Genomic DNA, 19,057 nt, shown 5'->3' with positions numbered 1-19,057 from the left:
AAGTCCTTAAAGCCCAGCTGTGTAGATGTACTTGCTTCAACAAGGACAAACCTAGTTTCCCCCCAAAAATGCCATGACGCATGGCCCAAATGTTCACATATCAGTCTCTGGGGGAAAATTCTCATTCAAACCACCACAGCTATTTTCAAAGAACAAAAGAAATTAATTTTCTCAATAAGCTTTATACATTAACCCATCATATATTTAGGAGTGTGTGTGTGTGTGTGTGTGTGCATGCATGTGTGTGTATCTTATACTTTTGATAGTGACTATATATGACTGTCCATGCTTTTCTATGTTTGATTTTAAGTCTGTCGGACACTATGCTATTTTAAAATTGTTAACTCCTGTAGCATAGCATCAAACTTTGTAATATAATGTGGTACATATCACACACGTGAAAATTCTGTAGTTTTAAAAAGCAAAAACCAGAGTATTACAAAAAACTGTTCCAAAGAACATTAGGACATTAAAATGCCACTACGTGTTTGCAAAACCTAGAATTTTCTGGAGATATTGACTTAGATGACTCACTCATACAGACTTGTTTATCAGAGACATTCTTCCAGCCTCACTAATCAAAGGTATCTTCCAGGTCTCTGAAAGCAGGCGCGGCTTTTCTGTAGAATTACTAGGAAGGAGTGTTTTATAGAAAACAGGTTGTTAAATTGGCACCAGGTTATTATTTTCTGATTGTGTATTAAGATTTGTTAATTGCTTTTATTTGGCAGAAAGTCTTTGTTTTTAGCTGGTGACTGGCTTCCTGCATTGATTGGCAGCCACATTGCTATGGTAACATAGAAAATAGGGTGCTTCCAGCCAGGGAAACTTCATTTAGTGTAGAAAACCTTGTCACAAGGTTTATCAAGCTGAAATTTCCAGAAAAGAAAACACACTTAGAAAATACAGTTGAAAAATGACTAAAACTTATTGAACGATCACATATTAGCTTGGAAACTACATTCACAGGGGGCTAGATTACAGCAAATATGCATGTCATGAGTCATGATTTTTCTTTGTTTTAACACAGAAGCTTAGGCATACTCTGGGAAAATAAATGAGAACAATTCCTTTGATGGTACTCCTCCATTTCAATCTGTAAATATGAAACGTCTTTAATCTGCAAGAATAGAATACATTCTATTAGTTTCTTGGGAAGAATGCATGGAAGGAAGCCAAGGAACTGATGTGGGCCACTTTCACGAGTAGGCAGATATTTAGTGCTTTCAAACACAATTAGTGAGGAGGGCATACAGAAGCCGCATAAAAATGCAAGATGACAGTGAATAAGGAATGAAGTGAAAAGCTAATGATCCGCCTATCTCTTGCTCTTGCTCTGAAGCAAGCTTCTGAGAGAAGCTCTGATGTGCATACAGAGGAGCTGAAAAGAGGTGCCCACTGTTGCTTCCTATAGCTGTGTTAAAATTCTCATTAGAGAACACTTTGCATATAGACAAATAGCCACCTGTTCTCTGGAAAGTCTCCCAACCCGTCATTCTAAGAACTACATAGGAAAAATAGATAACTTGTGTGTGTGTGTGTGTGCATGTGTGTGTGTGTGTGTGTGTGTGTGATACAACATACATCTCACCACCTTGAGAACATATTATATGTATTACCATTGTTTTAAAAAGTTTATGTGTGCCTGCATGCGTGTGTGTGTGTGTGTGTGTGTGTGTGTTCACAGAAATGACAAGAAGCCATTGAATCTCTTGGGACACTGAAATTGGCCCTGCAGTCTTCTTTAGAGCAGTAAACACTCAGCTACTGAGCTCTTTCTCCAGCTACAAATAATAAAAATTGTTTTAACATTCACTGTACAGCTGCTCTAAGACCACTGAATATGTGGACAAGAAAGAGACGTAAAAAATGATCACAATGAATCTGTGCTTTAAAGATAGATAATTTGAAGGAAAGATGTAATATTGGGAAATATAATGAGATGTTCAAATTCTTGTGAAGCATAGAGACCATCTCATAATAAACAGAGATTTGTGAAGCATTCCTGAAGTTATTGTACCTGTATAACATAATATTTTTTTCATCGAGAAGTCAGTGAAATTTGGTGACTTCTCAGTATTCATCAATGGCCCAGAAGCAAAAAGGCAGTTGACATCTGCAACATTCCTTTCAGTACAGTCTAGGCAGAAAAATGTTTGAAGGCCATATGCTCTGGTCAGTTATAATATTGGTAAACATTCCTATATCTGAAAATGTCTAAGTTTAGGAATATACTAGGCAATAGGGCTCTTCAAGCTCCTTTAGAATTTTTTGGCAAGCATTGGTGGAGATATATATATATATATATATATATATATATATGTATGTGTATGTATATATATATATATGTATATATATATATACACATATATATGTGTATATATATATAGATCAGTGACCAAAATATTGTGCTATGATGTATGATCATAATATATCTTTTTTCATTATTGTATATTCATTTTAAATCCCAATTGTAGCCCCTCCCCCTCCTCTCCTCTCAGTTGTACCCTTCTGTTCTCTTCCCCCATTTCCCCCTCCCTTTCTCTTCAGAGAAGGAAACCTCAACCCCTTCCCCAACACCATACCAACCTACCCTGGCACATCAAGTTGCATGAGGACTAAGTTCATCTTCTTCCACTGCGACCAGACAAGGTAGCTCAGCTAGGGGAAATGGATCCAAATGCAAGCAACAGAGTCTTAGTTAGAGACATTCCCCTCTCCAATTGTTAGGGGACCCACATGAAGTCCAAGCTGCACATCTGCTGCATATGTGTATGGGGCCTAGGTCCAGTTTATACATGCTTTTTGGTTTGTGGTTCAGATTAGTTGGCTTGGTAGGTCTTCTTGTGGTATTCATACCCAAAAGATACTCTACCATCCCACAAGGACACTTGGCCAATTGTAGTCATAGCACCTTTATTTATAATAGCCAGAAACCAGAAACAACCCAGATGTCCTTCAACTGAAGAATAGATAAAGAAAATGTGGTTCATTTACACAATGGAATTCTATTAAGCTATTAAAAACAAAGACTTCATAAAATGTGTAGCCAAATCGATGGAACTAGAAAATATAATCCTGAGTGAGGTAACACAGACCCAGAAAGACACACGTGGGATGTATACACTTATAAATGGATATTAGCCATAAAGTACAACATAACCATGCTATAATCTGCAGACCCAAAGAAGCTAAGTAACAAGGAGGTCCCAAGAGAGAATTCTTAATATATTTATCTTGATAAGGCATGAAAGACAAGTAGGCCAATAGCGCTTGGGTGACCTTCCATGACAATGGGTCTTCAGTGTAGAGAGAACATCTTGTGTATTGTATGAATGCATCAATTGTCAACTAAATAGCCTATTGCCTATGGTTTAGGCAGTTAATAGAAGGTAGGATGTTGGGAGGAGAAAGAATTCTTGGAGAGAAGGAGGTGGAGCGATTTGCTTGGATGATGTAACGAGCTGGATGCAGGGTACCTGAGCACAGGCAACAAATCACATGGTAGAAAGTAGGTTAAAATAAATGGATTATTTTAAGTTATGTCTAGTCAGAGAAAAGCCTAGCTATATGGCCAATGTATTTATAAATATATTTAGAGTCTGAGTTTTATTTCTGGGTCCGGGAGGAAAAACCAGGGCCTAACTTCAGTGCTTCAGGGAAAACAAGCTAGTGAATGATTAAGCACTACAGAACTCATGTGATTTCAATGCCCCCCTTGACCTTGCTATGTAGTCACAAGAGCATACTACCCGACACAAAATGAACTCCATCTTATTTCTGTCTCATTTGATTACATATATTACAATGTCATGGTTAGAATGTTATATCTTCCAGAGAAAGCCTTGGTTATAGACTTCTAAGCATTTTTGAGAGCTTTTTTTGTTATGCTGATATCATTTAGACCCAACCTGGGATGGGTCAAGCTAGCTGGTTTTCACTAGATCCTTTTACTACCTTTCTAGCCACAGGATAGATTCATTCCAGGAATCACAGAGATCCAATGTTTGGGCCATACTGCAAAGGGAAGTAGATTTGAGGGAAGCAGTTGGTATTGTACATCAATACGCTTTAACCTTGTAATCCTATTAGGAATTTTCTGGAGGAAAAAATTTCTACACATTTTGTAAGATGGGGAAATAAATACAGTTATATATTATATATCTTTTTTTAAAAGAGTGAATCTGTACCGAGTTTGAACCAGATAAAGTTTTTTTAAATTATGAATGTTTATTTTTTTTCTGACAGAAGTCTTGCCTTATTAAATTTCTCTTGTATGATTTTATACATAATTACATATTTGAAAGCTGAACTTCACACATTGCCAAAGAAATTAGTTTTGGCAACAGACAGCCTTTTATTGGCTGCTTTCTTTCTTTATAACAACAAATAAATAAAGGAGGGAAGGGGACTTGAGGAGGTCTGGGGTGGAACAAAACACTAAGACTCTTTCCAAACAAGTCCTTGCAAAACAGAGACAGACTGTTTCATGCTAATGCTTACTTAGAGGCCAGAAGTTCCACAGTTTTATCTTGATTTCCTCCCAGATGAATTTGGCAGAGTCCAAAAATTATTTTCCAAAATTCTGCCTGCTTAAACAAAAATACCATTTTCATGCAACAAACATTAATCAAGTGCCCCATATAGTATGGAAACAAATACTGTTAAGGGTTGCATTGACTTAAGGGGTTAAATAAACTGAAAAACACCAGTAACTTTATTATGTTATTTTTAAAACCATGTGACTTGTGAAATGCAGTTAGTAAATTTACTCCTGAGGAACAAAGAGCTTTAAACTACATGCATACAGCTTATGAAGGAATGATTATGTTTATGTTGAATCATGGCACCATAAAATTGTGATGTCAACTTTAGCCTTTTTGAATTAAAGAAGCAATATTAACATACTTATTAAAGATCATGGGATTAAGTATACAAATCATTTACCTCATTGATATAATAAGGCAAAACACCTATAATATGTTAACAATGCTATCTAAATAAGTTTGTTTCCGATACACATGCCAAGATGATATGCTTTGTTTTGGAAGAATTTATCAAGAGGTAACATACTGTATATTGTATGTTATCTATTGTGTGCTGCATATAGTATATTGCATATTGAAATAGTATGGTTTTAATTCAATATACTGTTTAGAGATGGTCATAAAATAATTTATAGAGAGAATATCTTATGTCTGCCTGGGTATGGTTCCTGTCAATAATAAATCTGATGACCATGGTTTAGGTAGGAAATAGAAAGTGGGACATCTAGGAGGAGAAAGAATTCTAGGATAGAGCCTGCTGGGAGGTCTTCCTGGGAAGATGTAAGGAGACAGATTCATGGTAACTGAGCACAGGTAATCAGCCACGTGGCAGAATGTGGGTTAAAATAAATTGGTTATTTACGCTATGATTCTAGTCAAAGAGTAGTCTAGTTATATGGGCAAGAAATTTGTAAATATATTTTGAGTGTTAGTCTTATTTTTGGGAGCATGGGGAGGGGAGGAAGAACTTTTACAAACTATCTACAATAATGAATTTCTTCTCTACCTTGCATATCTGGTTCCATTCTTTCCAGGTCTCACTTTTTGATATTTTGTCAATATCTACTTGATACTGAGAAAAGCCTCAAGATTTACTTCCTAACATTCTAAAACCACAAAGAACATTCTGGAAGTCATAAAATTGGATCTGGGATAGAAGGGTGACTGGGAGGAGTAGAGGGAGAAGAAACTACAATCAGGATGTAATGTATAAATGAAGAATAAGTTTAAAAAGATAGATAACATATGCATATATACTTATTATTTAAAGATTTATATGAAATTGATAAATTAAAAGTTAGTTGACAAATAAATCTATAGAAGAAATAATCTTAAAGATACTGTATTAAAATACAATGCTATTATTTTTATTTGGATGCTATAAGAAAAAAATTTCATTTATTCTCTTTAATAATTTAATCTATATTTTCTTATTATTTTAAATCAAAAGAATATACCTTCTTCTCAGCACACCTTTTCCAAAACTGACCATATAATCTGTCACAAAACAAGCCTCAACAGATACAAAAAGATCGAATATGCATCCTATCAGATCACCATGGTCTAAGATTAGAATTCAATAACAACAAAAACAACCAATAGAAACTGAACAACTCTCTACTCAATGATTACCTGGTCAGAGAAGAAATAAAGAAATTAAAGACTTCCTGGAATTCAATTAAAATGACACAGCATACCCAAACATATTGGACACAATGAAAGTAGTGCTAAGAGAAAAATTCATAGAATTAAGTACCCTGGTAAAGAAATTGGAGAGATCCTACACTATTAACTTAACAGTACACCTGAGAGCTCTAGAACATTAAGATGCAAACACACCCAAGAGGAATAGAAGGCAGGAAATAGTCAAACTCAGGGTCAAACTCAAGGCCAAAAATAGCCAAATAGAAACAAAGAGATTAATACATAGAATCCACAAAACCAAAAGCTTGTGCTTTGAGAATGTCAACAAGATAGATAAAGCCCTAGCTAAACTAATTAAAGGGCACAGAGATAGCATTCAAGTTAACAAAATCAGAAATGAAAAGGGAAGCATAACATCAGAAACTGAAAAAATTCAAAGAATCATCAGATCCTACTACAAAAGCCTATACTCAACAAATTTGAAAAGTCTAGATGAAATGGATGATTTTCCAGATAGATACCATGTACCAAAGCTAAATCAAGAGTAGGCAAACTATCTAAATAGGCCCATATCCCCTAAGAAAATAGAAGTTAGTTAAAACTTTCTAACTAAAAAAAGCCGAGGGCCAAATGGCTTTAGTGCTGAATTCTGCCAGGCCTTCAAAGATAAGCTTATACCAAGACTCCTCAAACTATTCCATAAAATAGAACAAAAAAGAACTCTTCCTAATTCATTCTATAAAGCCACAACTACTCTGATACCTAAACCACACAAAAACCCAACAAAAACAAAAAAAAGAACTTCAGACCAATTGCGCTTATGAATATCGCTGCAAAAAAAAAAAAAAAAAAAAAAAAAAAAAAAAACCTCAATAAAATTATTGCAAACTGAATCCAGGAACACATCAAAGCCATCATTTACCATGATAAAGTAGGCTTCATCCCAGGGATGCAAGGTTGGTTCAACATAGGAAAATCCATGAATGTAATCCACTATATAAACAAACTCAAATCACATGATCATCTCATTAGATGCTGAAAAAGCATTTGACAAACTACAATACCACTTAAAGTTAATGGTATTGGAGAGATCAGGAATTCAAGGCCCATGCCTAAACCTAATAAAAGCAACAAACAGCAAACCGACAGCCAATATCAAATTAAATGCAGAGATACTTGAAGCAATCCCACTAAAATTGGGGACAAGGATCCCTACTCTCCCTGTATCTATTCAATATAGTACTCAAAGTTCTAGCTAGAGCAATAAGACAACAAAAGGAGATCAAGGGGATACAAATTGACAAGGAAAAGTTAAGGTATCACTCTTTGCAAATGATATCATAGTATACACAAGCAACCCCAAAAATTCTACCAGAGGACTTCTACAGCTGATAAACAACTTTAGAGAATTTACAATGGATGACTCTTGAATGGCCAAGAAGCACTTAAAGAAATGCTTAAAATCGTTAGTGATCAGAGAAATGCAAATCAAAACGACCCTGAGATTCCACTTTATTCCAATCAGAATGGTTAAGATCAAAAACTCAGGTGACAGCACACATTGGCAAGGATGTGGAGAAAGAGGAGCACTCCTCCATCGCTGGTGGCATTGCAAACTGGTACAACCACTCTGGATATCAATCTAGAGGTTCCTCAGAAAATTGGAAATAGATCTACCTGAAGACCTAGCTATACCAGTCATGGACATATACCTAAAAGATGCCCCACCATGCCATAGAGGCATGTGCTCCACTTAATGTTAAAATTAAATAAAATTATAATAAAACTTACAGGTAACTTTGTAATAAAAATGGAGCTCTTTGACTTTAAGTAATCTGTTTTCATTAAAATGAACATGATCTCTCTTATTAGTGCAGGAAAAGAAACATGTGCAGGACTCATTGGTTTACATGGAGAAGATGTAGACACAATGTTTTAAGTATAATCACCTTCAAAGGGGAAGGAGACCCACCCTTTTTAGCTCATTTCTCAGAAATTCCATGTTGGATTATTTGGATGACCCTACCATTAGTAAGACCTAATATATCATCTCTTAAAAATATTACATTTGGGACGTGAAGATGGTTTGGTTTAGAAAACGCTTATCTCAAACTTGTGTACAAGGGCCCAAATGTGATCTCCAGCACCTATGTAAAACAGTATAGTATAATCTTAGAGTTAGGGAGACTGAGACAGGCAGATCTCTAGAGCTCGTGGTCAGCAAGACTATTTGCTGAATTTCAGGCTGGTTAGAGGCTTTTTCCCAAACAAACAAACAAACAAACAACATAAAACCTGCCAGTGTCTGAGAATTAACACGTGGGGTTGTCCTCTGCTGCATGTACACAAATGTGCATATACTAGCACACATATGCAGACTATATATGTATGTACACCTGTGCGTGTGTGTGTGCGCACACACACACACACACACACACACACACACACACACACACACACACTATTAAATTCCTTAGGATTAATCTTTAAATCTCATTATGAGGAGATAGATACAGTGGATGCATTCTCTAAGTCTTCACAGTGATGTAGCAACAAAAAATCTTCTAAACTCATTCAACAGCATCTATAATTCTCTCTCCTAGATGACAAATGCAAGTCTCTTATTTTAAGTTGGGTAACCATCTGTACTGTGTGATTAACAACAGTTATCAGCAATATGTCCCTATGTGATATTGCAGCACAGAATATGACAGTGAAGAATGTGTTATTATCATTCAGAGAAGAAACTCTGGCATGACACCATGAATAACATTTCTTTATCAGATGCTAACTCAACTTGCAAGTCTTATGAAACTCTTGTGCTATGTTCCATAATGATATGCAAGGGTTCCCTTTCCTGCACATCCTCACCAGAAGCTGTTGTCATTATTCTTTTGGATGGTAGCCAGTCGTCCTGAAAGATAGACAGCTCAAAGAGCCAATGAGATCGTTACTTGCATGGCTTTAAGGTATGTATCTTCATGATCACTTAAACTACTTAAACTCAGCTTTTTTCAAATGCCCATTTAGGTGTTATGCCATCTTTGGAAAAGGCCTACTCAGTACCTTTTCCTACCACTAAGTAATGGTGTTTACTTTCTAATATTGAATTGAGTCCTTCATGAGCTTCACAAATTTACTTCTTATCCGACCTATCATTTGAAAATATTCTTCCTATAGGTGGTCTTTCTTTCCTCTTGGTAATTGTTTCTTTGATGTTCTGATGTTTTTGAGGATTGATTTGATCATGTTTGTTTCTATTTTTGTTACATCAGTGCAGACAAGTCAGAGATTATTCTATTAAGTGAAATAAAGCAAACACAGGACGCTAAGAATCATGTGATGCCACTTACAAGTGAAATGTAAAGAAATTGATCTCATAAAAATTCAGAATGGAATGATGGTTATTGGAGGCTGGGAGAGAACAGCATAGCAGATGTGAAAGGTAGGCTACTGTCACAGTAAGGTGGGAAGGTTAGATAGCTATAGCTAGACAGAAATACAATCCCTGCTGTGGCATTTAATATAATGGTGACTACAAAGGACAGCAGTGCACTGTTTATCTCAGAATCTAGAACAAAAGGATCTTGAATCTTTTCAACATGAACAGATAATAGATGGTTATATATATATATATGTATATGTATATATATATATATATATATATATATATATGGATTCTAACACATACATGTGTTATATACTGTTTGTATCATATTAAAAAGTCTTAAAACTGATATATGTACATATATCACATATGATATATATGATATATATATACATACATAATCTTTTGTATCAGTTAAAATAAATTTTTTCTTCCCACAAGCTGTTACTTTTACCAATCCTTGTATATCTTCCAAACTTTCTATTAACCATCACAGATTCACAGGTTAGACTGTAGCTTTTTTTCTAATAAGATATCAATAACTACAGTTTTGAGTAGTTGGATTTGATAATTAAGGTCTGATTAATGCATGCCTCTGAATTGTTTGCTTTTGGAGTAAGAGTCTACAGTGTACACACATGAGCTTTGTTTACAGTAACAGTACCTTACTAGAGGATTGACGACGGGAGTTACAGGTAGTGTGCATATTGTTGACCTTCTTTTAGATCTGTGCCCCTCCATCTACACACTTACATGACACTCTTGGATTCAGTAATGGTTCTCCGCATTCAAATGACAGGCAAAGAGACTGGTGGGGCGCGATCGCAATGCAAGGTGTGGATACGGCTGAAAATTCTACTAGGACATTCTTGGCTTGCTGGCAGCTGAGAGCATGCTCTACAAATGCCTGGCATGGACCAGCACACCTCATCTCCTTGTTCCATTGTGCTTTCTTATCATGTCCTGGCAGAAAGAAGAGATGAAATTCTTTTGAATGAAGGCCCTGGACTGTGAAATTTGTAATATATGGAATCCAGGTTTGATTTGGTGTGGTAGCTGATTGCAGGGGCCCAGCATCAGTGACGTGTCTTCGGTCTGTGAGCACAGACTCAGGCTGCAGAGCAGGTGCAGGATGTAGTCTGGCATTGTAGGCATTTTCCTCATTGTTGTGTGGCTATCACAACTTCTGCTGCTCAGTAATAATCATGCAAACTCACAAATGTCCAAAAGAAAGCATCTCTGTGGCTTCAATTAAAAAATAAATGGTAATCCTCAAAAGGAAGTGGCACATTCATACATCAGTTCTGTGTTATATCCCAAAACAATATACTAATATGGGTTAAATATAGAAAATTAGAGAGTGCCACACTTACTTTTTTTTCTAAAAGATACCACTGGGAAAAATTGTAGACACTATCTTTTAGGGAGTATTTGAGATTGGACATTAGGTTTTAGAGGTGTAGTTAGTGCTCACAATGAATGACCTTGCAAAGACTCACTTTTGTGTGTTTTAACTATTTTTCAAAAAAAATATTTTTAAAATATTTAAAATATTTTTAACTATTTTTAAATAAAAGTTCTCAGAAGTCAGCATCCAGATGGGTTATCTCTTTTTAATATTTCAGATGACTTCTGTTTCGGTTTTGTACCTACATATACATACATACACACACACACACACACACACACACACACACATACATGTAATACATATAATAACACATATGTGAATGTATATGAATATGTATATATATGTGCATGTGTGTGTATGCATGCATATGTTCTTGCACACATGCATGCATGCTTCTGTGTGTGCATGCATGTGTATACTCATGTGTGATATATCTGCACATGTGTGTGTGTGTGCATGTACATGTGTGTATATTATTCAAAGAGGGAAGAACTAAAAGCATTGCTACAGAATTTTATAGGAGGATTTCTTTTATTATTTTATTTTTACATTACAATACTTTATTTTTTAAATTTTATTTTATATTTTATTTACATTTAAGATGCCATCCCCCTTTCCTCATTTCCCCTCCCTAGAAAACTCCTGTCCCATGCCCTCCCTTTCCTTTTTGCTTTTATACAATTTTTTTTAATGTTAATCAAAGTATTTATAAGTTTGGTAATGTTCAATCAGAAGCATAACCCAATACCCAACCTAGATATAAAAACTATCTTTGACTGGTCGAGATATGTGAACATCTGAAGAGGCTGGATTTCTAACGAGATTATAGCCTTAATTATTTTTCAAAAATATGTTGACACTTCTAAAGTAGTGTTACATTGTGATATTAACACATGATTTGGGGGACAGAGGAAAGGTTAGAGATCAAAGTGATATGTTTATGTGTCAAAGTTGACCAAGGATAGATCATGCTGGTTAGTTTCTTGGCACAATTTGGCAGACACTGAAGACGTAACCTGGGAAGAGGGAATTTCAGTGGAAGCATTGCTTCTATCAGATTAGCCTTCAGGCATGTATTTAGGGCATTTTCCTTAATCACTCATTGTTATAGAAAGGTTCTGACCACTGTGGGTCCACACACCTGGGCAGGTAGGCTTGGGTTGTATTTAAGGATAGCTGTGGAAGTCAAGGGGAGCAGGCCAGTAACAGCTTTCCTCTTTACGGTCTACTTCAGTTTCCTATTCCTACCCTGAGTTCCTGCCCTGACTTCCTTCAGTGACTGGCTGTAACCTGTGACATGAAATATACCCTTTGCTCTCCACCCCAACAAAGAGGATAAAATTGCACTGAACGCCGATATAACATAGATACCTTGACTCAATATAGTGACCATCTATAAGACTAGTATTACTTAAGCCGGGCGGTGGTGGCGCACGCCTTTAATCCCAGCACTTGGGAGGCAGAGGCAGGTGGATTTCTGAGTTCGAGGCCAGCCTGGTCTACCGAGTGAGTTCCAGGACAGCCAGGGCTACACAGAGAAACCCTGTCTCGAAAAACCACAAAAAAAAAAAAGACTAGTATTACTTATTAAACATTAAAGATGTTTCAATTCATCAGCAAATATAGAAGTCACACCAAGAACATAGGCTAAGCAGAAGACACTTCATAATATATAGATCTCAACAATTTTATGTAAATGAAGAGAAATATTAGGTGAAAGTGAAGTTGAGAATAAGATGACAAAGTTATGGATGTATAAAATGATTATACTTACTGACTATGCCAAAATGAGGTATGTATGTATGGATATAATTTCCATCTATTGTTCTCTGAATTTTATTCTCTATTATAATTAGAAAAATATAAAAGATAGTAAAGTGTCTGTCTTTCTGTACACAAAAATATAGCAAATGGTTTATGTTCAATACATAAAGTCCATTCATTTTTATAATTAAAAAATATTTCCTATAAGCAGTAAGGAAAATATATATGTTCCTGGCCAATCACCAATAGAAATAATACATATATAATGTGAATGTCTAGATTCTTTGGATAGTAAGCATATGGAGATGTTTAAGCTAAATATGATCAGTCATATGATTTATAACACATGACCTCTTATTTAATTTTAGCCCATTATTTCATTGTGATGCTTTTACTTAATTATATTTTGTATAATTATAGTCCAAGCTTCAAGAGTGCTGAGCCTTGAAAAGAATACTTTGGTTTTGGATGATTTATTTGGAACAAGCAAGCAGATCCTTTTAGTACTTGTTGGGAAGTTTGATGTATTTTTGTCTTCTAAGTTTCTATTTTAAGCAGAAGGATATATGCTGGGAGTTATTATAGCATCCATAAATTCCTTTTGGCAGGTCTATTAAACAGGAATTTTCTACATTCATTGTATCACCACTTTAAACTTCATGTTATAATGAAATAATATGTAAGAAATATTTATATGAGCTGTGCTAAAGACAATTGAAACTCAGAAGCTATATTTTTTCTATCTGTGATTATGAGAATATTTGTACTTAATATTTTTTTTATTTTTTTTTTTTGCATCTCAACCCATTCTTAGAGACAGAGTGTTTTCTGCTTCTGATCCACTTAGATTTAGAGATGAATTTACATTTTGGGTTGGTATGTTGTCCCTAAGGAAACATGTTTTTCTAAGCATATGTTTACATGAAACTCACTTAAAGAGAGTGAAATGCTTAAGTATAGGTGTGCATCAAAAAGTTAATTAGGACTGTGATTTGTGTGGTGCTTCTGTTTCGTGTCATAGTGGCTCTAGAACCACTAGTGCTAAGTCTTTAAATATTTACTGAATTGGGAAAGAGTAAAATTGTTAGTGGCAGATAGGGATTTATTCACTCACCCAAGAAATAAATACTGAGCAAAGGCAACATGCCAGTCAGTAGGCTAATGCGAGCCTTCTTAGGTTTGCTTTGTTAGCAGTTTTGTAACGAATCTCCAATGAAACTTTAAAAGCCTTCTCTGTATAAGATGTGCTGTAGTCAGTTTTCTAGTCACTGTGATAAACTGTCTGACAGAAGAGGCTTGAGGAAAGAAAGATTTATTCTACTTTACATCTGAGCACTGAGGGAGGCAAGAGATGGGAACAGGGTGGAATAGCGGGAGCATGAGATAACTGGTAACATCTGTCTACAGTAACACAGTAGGACAACTCTGGCTGGGGTGAGGGTTAAAATGTGACTAGTATGATGTCATTTATTTCTTCCAGTGAGGCTCTGCCTTCTGACGTTTCCAAAATCAGTACCATCGACTGGGTAAAGTGTCCAAACACACAAGCCCATGAGGGGTACATTTCACATCTATACCATAACAGGATACAAAGCTAAGAACTTACCGATCTATTTCAGATTTCTCACATGTGCATTTGGGTAAGTTAATATCACCAATTTCCTGGGCCTTACAGGAAGCGACCTTCCTCATTCATCAATAAATCTAAAAACTGTTGAAGACAGACAGTAGCAGTGTTCTTTTAATGTTTGACTCTGTAAAGCCAAGCTCAGATCCATTAAAGTGATTATGTCTAATTCAGTAAACAACCTAGGTAACATCTTGGTGACATACCAATGTTTCTAATATGTGCTGTTATGAGAAACACTGCTGCCTACTGAATGTCTGAGAATGATTATGTTGCCACAAAAATAGGCATATTTATGGGAGCTCCTGGAGTAATCAATCTGGATGATAAAATTAAATATTTTATTTCTATTTAGAAAGGTATTGGATGACTATGAGTTACATAGAGGGGTGTGGGAATACATGTGATTATGGCTAAAAAAAAGATACAATCAAGTTACAAAGCAAAGGGCAAATCCTAAGAAGGTTTGACCCCCCACCTCATCCCTTGGAAATCTCTAAGGGGATTTCAAGTGCAAAGATAAATCAGTTAGAACTCAATTTGGAGAAGTTCTTGGGAGAGGTGGGCCCTTGATTATGATTGAATCATGAGTCACCAGGAAAGAATAATTGGCTGTTCAATCAGTGACAGTGAAAGATTTTCAAACATAAAAACTGGAGGTAACGTGACAGAAAATCTTAGAGCTTTCCAAATGGAAAGGATTTCCTGTAGACAACCAGGCCTGTGACAAACAGAAAAGAGGAGGTTTGGAGACCCTCTGACTTTTAGCAGTATTTACAAGACTGTGTTGGAAAGTAATACTAAAGGAAATCATTTTTTTAAAGAGTAGTTCAAAGTATTTTTATTATAAATATCAGGATCTAAGAAGTAATGTTACATGACTAAGATAAATCTGACATGACTTCTTATCAAGCACGTGTGCCTTGCAGGGTGGCACTGTGCCCTCAGGCATGAGAGGGACAGGGCTCAACCCTCCTTGAAGGATGGGGTCAGCCAGATGGTATAAGATTCTGCTGAGTCCCACTCGCTACAGTGAGTGCATGGGGTCCTCTGGGTCTGTTGCCCTTGTGCTGGGCTAAGCTCAGGCCAAGAAGTCTCTTGATTGCTGAAGACCAAACCAGAACCTCAGCGGCAGTCTTGGTCTTAAATTCAAGTTTCTGTCCTACTTTTCATTTAAGTGGTACCTAATAATAAATGATACAACTTTATCATTTATTTCATGATTTACATTGAATAAAGGTTATGACCCAACTGATTCCGTAAGCCAAAGGATGACCCTGCTTTCTACACGCAGAGACCCACAGAGAAGCTAGTGATATTCCAACACTCAAGAGCAGGTAATGGGAGACACACTAATCCAGGATTCTAGATGGCGTGTATGCCATCACTGCTAAACCATGGGCACATGGGGTGGCTGGCTGGCTGGCTGGCTATACTTGTAAGAGGTCAAATAGACCTTGATGGGTCATGTGGAACACCTTCCTGCCAGACCAATGACTGCAGCCTGTCCCCTGCACTGTCAGTCAGACTAGGGAACCCTAAGTCTCCTATGCAACTTCAGTGTATTTACCCCTTTTCTTGGGACAAGGTTTCACCAAACAGTTCCAGATGGTCTAGGTATTTATATACCAGGCTAGCTTTGAATTCGGGATAATCTCTTTGCCTCTGCTTCCTAAATGCTGGGATTACAGGCAGGTGCCACTACACCTGAACTGGGTCTTTATCCTTTAAAAGGTCCCTAAATGCATCATCTTTGAAAGATGGAGCCATGGGAAGCTCCAGGAGCTTGTCCGATGTGAAAGAGATACAGGGTGAGACACTGCACTGCTGCGGTACCTGAGAGGTGATGTGTTGCGAGAGAGCACCTCATGCTACAGAATGGTGAACATAAAAAAAGAAGAAAAAAAAAAAAAAAACAGAAAAAAAACAAACAAACCAAAAACCAAAACCCTATCCCTTAAAGCAGTGGCCCTCAAAAGGGAGATGACTTTGTCCACAGGGGACATCTGGCAAGGTAGGAGACATTTTTGGCTACCATCACTGCTAGTGGGGTGCCAGTGTCATCTAGTGAGTAGAAGGCAGGGATGTTGCCCATCATTACATAATGCACCGGGCAGCCTCCTACAGAGAATTACTGGAAGGCCAATGGTGCCCAAGTTGACTAACCTGTTAGAGGTGGGTACTTCACTCTTGTCCTTCTGAATCTAGCATGAGCCAAGGCCCTTACAGTGACAACCAGGACAATGTGAACACTGTGCCAAACCACTGCCATGCTTGAACAGAAAGCACAATTCCCCCAGTGTCCTGTAAATGTCCAGTCAGTTGTTGGCAGTCTTAGTTTCAGTGAACACAACTAAAGCCATAGGTATTTTTGTCTTGTCTTTCGTCTGAAAAGACCATTACTTTTTTCTTAAAGCCAGTGCAATGCTAACTGCCACTGCCAGGATGGCCACTGCAGCAGCAGCCCCTCCGAAGAGCAGGACAGCCTTGCCCTCGGCGGGCAGGCTACTCTTTGATCCCTGGCAGTAGTGGCCTCCCCAGTGCGGCTCCTTTTTCCTGCTCCCAGCTTTCTCCTCAGGCTGAGAGGCCCCCTCCACCCTGTCCACAGCACTGGGTCTCACTGTTACGCTTCCAGCTCTTCCTCATGAAGCTCCACAAACAGGAGCGGGGCTGCTTTTCTCAACTCTGTCATTTCTGGAGCTTCCACGGTAGGGACCTGTGGGAGCAAGGGAGCAGCGGCTCCCAGGAACGCTGCCTCTGGTACCTCCTCCTTCTCCACGTGCACTATGGATGTCCTAGTTAGATGATTTGTTCTCACTCTTCTCCCCAGCCCCGCTGCTGTCTAAGCTCTTCACTTCTTCAGGATCCATTGCAATCTGCTGCCAGAACTCAGGCCCGAGGGATACCGGGAGGCTCTCTGTGTGCTAACTCTGGCTAGCAGACAGGGAGATGGGTAGGCTCTCCTAAGCCAAGACGTGTCACTGTTGGAGACTCAAGGGGAGTAAACTTGTCCAGAGTTGTCACCGGGCAGTATGTAAATGTCATTGCTATCTTCTGCAATGATTCCAGGGTATTCTTCCTCCTCAGACTCGAGAGTAAAGACAGTGCCCCAGCCACCTTGCTGAATGATGAACTCTGCTGTGCAGTCCTGCCAGATACATCACACCAAACTGTAGCAGCATGCTCAAAGGCTCTTGACCACGTCGTGTCAATCCCAAAAGCATTTGTTGTAGTAAAAGCAGAGGCACCAAAATCTTATTCCATCCGCTGGCGTGGACTGCAGTCTCCACTGTACATTCACAATATGCCTCCTATGTCACTGGCTGGCTGAGGATCGTCTGCGATGCTTTCTGCAAAGACTCTTTCCGATCTTGTGACACTCTTTCTCCAAGATGGGCCAAGCAGTCTTCTACGGAGCTTTCAGGGTTAGCAGGGCTAAACACTAGTGAGGTGTGACACTCAAAGCCTATGCTGGCGAAGGCTTCAGAAACTTCTCTGTCCAAGGTTTTCAGTCCTTCCTCAATCTCAGATTTAAGTTTTAATAAAACATCTGGACGCAGGGACTGTGGAGCCACGTCTAGTTGAACTCCCTGTTGTTTCTCCTGAGAGAGAAGTCCCAAGTAGCTGAGAACAACGAACTTTGTCTCATAGTGAAATCCTAGAGGCACAGTCGTCAAGGATGCCATTGATTTGACTGAAGGAGTTCCAAGGAGGTCTATTAGAGATGTTGGAAATCTGACTCCGGCTATGCCAGAGAAGGGACAAAAAGTACTTCCTACAGGGTGCATGAGCAGCGGTGGCTGCTTCAACCCACAGACCTAATCTCTAAAGAAAACCTTTTAAACATATTTATTTATTTATTTATTTATTTATTTATTTATTTATTTATTTATTTTTGTGGTAACTTTATAGATAAACTCTTTGAACTATAGGTAGCCTAGCTTGTACCCAGTAAATAAAAATCCCTCCTCAAGGACCGTCTGTGAGTTCCTTTCCTCACTCAGGTTTTGTTCTGCGCCTTCTTTCTTATCCTGAAGTAATTAGTCATTTCACTTTAGGGCTGACCAGTCTTTGTTCCCCAGTGAAGGTGCATCCTCCATTCCTTGCATACAGAATCTAATCCTTCTGCCATTCTTCTTGGTACAAACCAGGCATTGACTTCAGCTTTAACCCCAAGCAACTTTGGTTCTCTAGTTAGAGACGAGGATAATTAATTGCACATTATCTACCAAGTCCCAGCTTTGTCAGGGGCCTGACAGAGTTCAGGGAAACAGTGTACAACTTTTTACAGCCACCGGCATCACTTACAGTCAAAGAATACAGCAAACAGAGCAGAGTCCCAGAATTGCAGATTCATGTGGTCTCTCTGTGGTGTATCAAATGGAGAGGCAAAATTAATAAGATTATGTTTAGCAATTAGTGTTTCAAGATTTTCTCAGAAATAATCTAGTTAGATAATGACTATACATTAATTAAGTTACTATCAATTTGATATTTTTAAATTACTTAAACTCTTGGAGAGTGTCTGTATGCTCCCATAACTGCAAAACATTACTTTTTTCCCTAATAAAAACATTAAAATAATCATCCTATTTTGTTAAGCACAAGTACACATTTTTTTTTAATCCCCTAGATATTTAGAAGTACTAGCTTGTTTGGCCAATAAAGTTGTGTAC

General features: G+C 37.6%; 1 long non-coding RNA gene and 1 pseudogene across 1 annotated transcript in view; one reads left to right on the top strand and one right to left on the bottom strand.

The window, feature by feature from the left end:
* LOC143435276 (uncharacterized) overlaps positions 1 to 19,057 on the top strand; it is a 209,633-nt gene that overhangs the window by 154,719 nt on the left and 35,857 nt on the right. The gene's annotated exons all lie outside the window — the stretch shown is intronic.
* On the bottom strand, positions 16,781 to 18,067 carry LOC117724830 (bcl-2-like protein 13 pseudogene; annotated as a pseudogene).

This window comes from Arvicanthis niloticus, chromosome 20 (assembly GCF_011762505.2).
Source record: "Arvicanthis niloticus isolate mArvNil1 chromosome 20, mArvNil1.pat.X, whole genome shotgun sequence".
Lineage (NCBI taxonomy): Eukaryota > Metazoa > Chordata > Mammalia > Rodentia > Muridae > Arvicanthis > Arvicanthis niloticus.
This window is presented reverse-complemented; position numbering and strand designations above follow the sequence as displayed.